At 47.4% G+C, this 6,514-nt stretch overlaps 1 pseudogene; it reads right to left on the bottom strand.

Moving 5' to 3' along the window:
- Positions 1-2,751: 2,751 nt before the first annotated feature.
- LOC103591366 lies at positions 2,752-3,637 on the bottom strand (annotated as a pseudogene).
- Between the last annotated feature and the right edge of the window lie 2,877 nt (positions 3,638-6,514).

Here is a 6,514-nt window from a genome sequence, read left to right as displayed (position 1 = left end):
GATCCGTTGCCGGACACGGAAAAAAGACAAAAGACAAAAAAATAAATAAATAAATAAATAAATTTGAGATAAATTCATTTGGAAGCAAAATCTGACCTGATTCTGCTCTGCGTGAATATTCACATATTCTGCTACAGAAAGAGGATCCTGTTTGATTCTGAGGTGTTGCCCCAGCCTCTGTCATGTGACAACAGTCTGTGCCCCACATTAACCTCACTGAGATGCTGATTCTGGAGTCTGGGTTTATCTACAGGGAGGATGAGTCTGCAGTCACACTCTATACGTGGGAAGCCAAGTGACACAGATATGGCTGGGCAGAGGACACTGGCTCCTTGGTGCTCCCCTCTGGGCTCTTCATCCCAACAGTCTCTCTCTCAATGAGGTGGGAAAAGAGACAACAGAACTGCCACACACTTCGGAAACCCTGCATCATCCTGAGGCTTATAGCTTCCTTCCCACCTGAGGATCTTTATTCTAAGTCCAGCCAACTGAAACTGACAGCAAGATGCAAACGAGGCTGTCTAGGGAAAATCATCGTTTCCTCTCTAAGGTGGATGCTCCAGCAAACACACGATGGGCTGTGACCCTGAAATCACAGCTCTTCTACAGGTAGTTTACACTCAGCACTACAGTGTGTTCCCTCTTCCTCCCACCAACTCCTGTGATACTGCCATGGCCTCCATGAACAGCCCTGACTCACTGGTGCACTCACTGGCTGAGTGTGGTGAGGACGACACCAACCCAAGGGTTGCGATCCCTACCAGTCAAAAAAAAAAAAAAGAAAATTTGTCCACACGAGGTCATGAAGAAATAGGAAGGCAACAGATACTTTCAAATCCAGGGGGACTGTGACTTGCCTCTGCCTCCTAGTGACTGACAAGTGCTAAGGATGTCTCGGTCACAAAGAAATCACAGGGAAGAGAGATCTGGCTGGAGAGGAGAGGCAATGGCAAAGGCCACCTGGTGGGGATGACCCAGATTCATTCATGAGTCCTCACCACCCCACTCCACATAGGGGCTACCAATGGTCCTGCTAACAGAGGAGTCCCTGGTGCTCAGAAGGCCAAGGCCACGCTGGACAACCTTCCTGGGCTCTCTTTCCTCCTCTGTAGGCTGGAGACAATACCAGTGCCTCCCTCAGGGGTCACAGCCAACATCAAAGGGGCTAAGCGTATGGAGCACTGAGAGGCAGGAAGTGCCTGCCACACTGCCTCCCCAGCCTGTGAAATTAACCCCCTGCCCCGTGTTTACTGAGCAGTTGCTCACATTAAGTCCTTCGACCCTCCCAACAAAACCTAATGCTTGTCTGGCACCGCACTAGGAGTGTCACCCACATTAAGTCCTTCGACCCTCCCAACAAAACCATGAAGTAGGGGCTCCTTTCCCATGCAGAGATGAGAAAACTGAGCCAAACAATGAGGAACCATTCTGGAGAGTTTGCTCCTAAACCTAGCCTCCCCCAATCCCCAATTAATGCTCCACCCTACAGCACTCAAGGACAACAGAGTGGATTCTCCTCTTGGGAAGCAAATGAGCTCAGCCAGGAATGTCAAAGAGAGATGGGCTCTGAGGGCAAGGAACACTCTCCCCTCCCCATCCCTTCTCCCCCAATGCCAAACATCCCCCCTTTTCTTGACAGAAACTAAAGATTTGGCATCTTTAGCAAATTCCTTGGATCCCTAAGGTTGTCCCTAAGGCCTGTGGGGTTTCAAATGGCTTCTGTGGTGCTGCCTGAACTCCTGAGTCCCTCTTTGACAAGTCACTCAGAGGGCACCTTCACACAGCACTGAAACCCATCACAAACCAGGAGGCCACAACTAAGCAGATGAGAAAAGCAAAGGACAAGGGGACACAGGCGAGAACAGCCAGTACGTGTGTGTCTGGAAGACAAATTCCGACGTGTGTGGCCCTTGGGTTGGGTGCATCTGGAGCCTGTGCAAGGAGGAAACAGAGCCTGGGGATCCAGGCGGGCAGCCAGGAGGAATGGCAGGAAACAAAACTACTCTGGGGAATGAATCTAAAAGCTGAAAGCCAAGACTTTCCGTCAAATGTCCAGGAGGCCACGAGACAAAAACAGGGTCCCAGGTTCCCGGGGCCAAAGGGTCTGGAAGTGGCTTGGCCACATTGCCACAACTTTTCTGAGAAGCACCTCAGTTTCCCAGAGACTGGAAACCCAAACAATCCACGCTGGGAAGTGCTGGCACCATTAACAACAATGAAGTAGCTCCATGCACACAGACATTAAAGGATGGTCTAAACACATCAAGGAAGTGTCAAAGCAAGGAGTGCTTGGCCCAAGTCCCACTTTGCTCAGAAGAGTAATACCTGCAAGTTAATCCACACACAGAAGCCAGCCCAAAAGAAACAGCACCAGACAGCCACCTGCAGTGGCCAGTGGCTCTCTCGGAAGGCATGTGATGGGAAACTCACACTTTCCCTACCACGGATGTCTGCTGTTCTGAGTCTCTGCTTGTTTATTTATTTATTTATTTTTTACAATAACCATCTATTACTTTTAAATTCAGAATTAAAAAAAAAAAAAAATTTTTAAGAAAAAAGTCTAGGTCAGAAAAATACCTGTGAAATACCCAGGAAGTGCCTTTGTGGAAATAGAAAGATTAAAGGATCGGAGGGCTACATTATTTTTAATCTACCTTCTTTTCTTTGCTATTTTGGGGGGAGAGAGGGGTAGTTTGTTGTTGTTTTTGTGGTCTAATCTTGTTACTCTTAAAAATCTTATTTTTGACTCAACTAAGACTTAGATCTCAGAGAGGACAACCTGCATGTCTTGCCAATCTCTTCCTGCCATTTTTCCTTGGCCTCCTTTCTCTTGGCCAAAAGCTCAGCATATTCTACAGCATCTTCCTTATTTTTCTTAGTGCACATTTCTTCGGAGCAACAGGCCAGCATTTGTGCTACGAACACGTGGGGTGGGGTGGGGATAAGGAGATGCTGAATCTTGGATGCTTTGGTCTCAGGTTTCTTACCTTCTTGGTTTAAGGACTTTCTTACAACATATTGTCAGACATCTCTTCTTTAAAGAGACTGAAAAGTTTGTGGGGCTGGCTAGTTAGCTCAGTTGGTTAGAGCACAGTACTGGTGACACCAAGGTCCAGGGTTCGATCCCTATACCAGCCAGCTGCCCAAAAAAAAAAAAAAAACAACTTATGGATTCTGCTAGCTCTTTCTGGCCTCAGGCAATGAGGCACTGTAGTATTAGTCAGGCCAGGAATATCCTTTTCTTCTTTTTTTTTTTTTTTCTTTCTTTCACATTAACCAAGTTGAGAATGCTCAGGTTGGCATCCACAATACAACCTTAAACAGATTTGACACTTCTTTCTCTGGTTCTTCTTGGTCTATAACAGTAATGCCCTTTACTGAGTAGCAGGTGGACAGGGCCGTGGGTCAAGACACCTGCTTCACAGGGAAATCTTGTTCGTCCTTCCCACCGCTGATTCCGACCACATAACTCTTCACCCAGAGCGTCAGCAAGTTCTACGGCCACCCACTTCTCATAAAAAGTACAAGGTTTGTGTTCACCTTCAGTGAGTTCCTGGCAGCCAGTGTCTGGAAGGAGATATTCAGCTTCATCTTGAAGCAGATTATTTCCTCCAAGGCACCATGAAAAAGAACTCAATCACAGGGCTGACCTATTAGCTTGGTGGGTTAGAGCACTGCCTTAGAACACCAAGGTCATGGGTTCTGATCCCCATACCAGCCAGCACCAGAGGAAAAGAAAAAAAAAAAGAGCTCAATCAACTTCCAACTTCATAAAAATGATCATCTAAAATAGAAGCATCTGCTGATGTTTAAATGGGGAAGCAGACTGCTTGAGGATCAAAGGTCCTGTTTCTCCTTTCAGGCCACCCTCAGCTTCTGTCTTCCGAATAAAAAAGGACTGCGGTGGCTGGCCACTGAGGTAGGGCAGGCTGCTAACAGGCAATCAGACCTCTCTGGAGTCTGCCTGCTGGGATTATGGGGGCTTTTTTCACCTTTAAAGTCTGGCCTGAGAGTATCTGCTATTTTGTTTTTTTGAGCTTGGAGCAATTCGTTCACAGACACATTTCATCAACAGATACAACACTGAGGTCAAGTCATGGCAGGGTGCTTGGGCCCATCAGCAGGGGCCGGGTCAGGACGGCTGCGGCAAAATCAGCCCCATTACTCGTCAAGTACAAAATGAGATTTTCCCTCTAATAGGCAGTAAGAAAACCCTTCTCGGGCTGGCCGGTTAGCTCATTCAGTAGAATGTAACGCTGATAACACCAAGGTCAAGGGTTCAGATCCCCATACTGGCCAGTTGCCAAAAACAGAAAGAAAAGGAAACCCTCCCCATCTGACCCGATGGTGTGGGGTGCTTTCATCTGCAAACTCCGAAATTACACAAGGCGAGGCATCTGTGGTCTCCAGCAACGTGCAGAAATGACTTATTCCTGAGAGCGGCTACGCTTCCCCAGTGCCGACTGTTCTGTGGCACTTTCCCTGCTATATAATTAAATAGCAAAACCCTGTCCTACATTTAAAAGGGAATACATTTCAGAAACTAAAAAATCATGTCATGATGATCAATTACAATGTCTTCACAGTTCTACTTATAAGGTAGATACGCCAAATAGTACCAAGAATTGTTTTTAGGGGGCCGGCCCGTGGCTCACTCNAAAACCTGCAAGTTCAATGTCTCCTAAAAGGGCTGGACACGAAATGACTTTACGATGGCGCGTGGAGAAACATTCATTATTTTCCTAATTATGCGTGCACTAATTTTAAAGAAAGTTAGAAATACATTATATATATATATTCAGCACATCAAACCTGGGGTTTCTGGGATACAGGACAACTCTAAATTCTGTTCCTAGTTTCTCAGACCATTGACTTACAAAAATCAATCAATAAACAAACAACACTAACGCTAACAAATTGAGTGCTCCCTACGTGCCAGGTGCTGCAGTGCGCTGAGCAGCTTCCCATGCTATTTCACTCGACGAGGCTCACAGTCGTTTGGGGTGACATCTCTGTCATAACTGTTTCACAGGTGGGGGGACCTATTGGTAAGTGCCTTGCTTGAGGTCAAGCTAGGGTTTAGAGACCTGGGTGTGAAGCCAGGAGGTCCGATTCCAGAACCAACACTCCTCACCACCACCCCATACCAACCACCACCACACACTTCATTGGGGATGAGGGGGAACTGAGGTTTGGGAAACCATGGCCTGGAAAGTCCTGTGACAAGCACTTCATGAATATGTTCACTTGATTTGCCCCAAAAGACTCTCTTCATTCATTACACAAATATTCGCTAAGGACCTACTATTTGCCAGGCCCAGGGTACACCCAGCTCAGGGAGACATAGCCCCTTCTCTGATGGCACTGGGGGTAACAACTACACAGGAAAGGACCACGGTGATGTGCGAGTGTAGCAGAGGGGAACAATGACTAGTCCCAGGTGTTTAGGGAAAGTCAAAATACAAGCCTGGACATCCTCTCTGACTTCAAGTGAAGGCTCCCTCTTCCATGCAGTCTCCCTGATCTCCAGCTCCCACAGGGCCCCTGCACATCCACTGTGTCCCTCTCACAGTCGGGGTCGTGAGGGTTAAATAGGCCAAGGGTGTTTGTCCCCACATTTACCACCTGTTCCCCTACAAGAATGGAGAGGCTATTGCAGATCCAACCCCCAACCAACTACCACTCAATAAATATTTGCTGAACAACGAAGGATGAGACTGGACCAGACAATAACCATAGTGCCTCCCACTTGCCAGGAACCATTTTACAGGCTTTCACCAACTCCATTTGTGGGATTATCCCTATTTCACAAACGAGGAAATTAAGAGATTCAGAGAGATTAAGCCACTTGCGTAAGGTCACACAGTTAAGCGACCCACAGCACCAGGAATCAAACTCAAATCCAGATTGTCAATTCAAACAGAAAACTTGTTTCAAATTCCTGGCAAGTAGTTGTTCCTCTTATTCCCTTTCTATTTCCCCCAAGGAATCACTGGAGAGAAAAATAAGTAACACTGACTGGTGTCTTCGAGACAGACACAAAACACTCGCCTGAAGAAGGTCCACGTTTTAAATAAAAGCCTTAATCTGGGAAATCAATTGGGAGGGAGGAAAAAGGATGCAACCAAAAAAAAAGCTTTCAGCAGCGAATAGTTCTGTCCGTCCCTCTGTCCTCCCCCACTTGCCGCCGACCCCGCTTCTCATCGGGGCAAACATTTAAAGTCACTACCTGAAAGGAATGGGGGAGAGGAAGGGTTATCTACCTTTCCTTGAAAATCTGGAGTGATGCGATTTTTTATAAAATTTGAGATCTGAAACCCAAGGAGGGTGGCTAACGTTCGGGTCCGGGCGACGCTGGACACATCTGGGGGTTTTGCTACTGAGCCGCTAAGGCAACCTCGCCAAAAAGGCAACATTCGGGTCGGACCCGTTACAGCGTAGCCAGAAGAGCCCCGACGCCCGGCTATTGTGCGGCCGCCACAACAGAGACAGCGACTGGCGGCCCGGCCCCCGG

The sequence above is a fragment of the Galeopterus variegatus genome, unplaced genomic scaffold, assembly GCF_000696425.1.
Source record: "Galeopterus variegatus unplaced genomic scaffold, G_variegatus-3.0.2 Scaffold964, whole genome shotgun sequence".
In the NCBI taxonomy this organism is placed as follows: Eukaryota; Metazoa; Chordata; class Mammalia; order Dermoptera; family Cynocephalidae; genus Galeopterus; species Galeopterus variegatus.
This window is presented reverse-complemented; position numbering and strand designations above follow the sequence as displayed.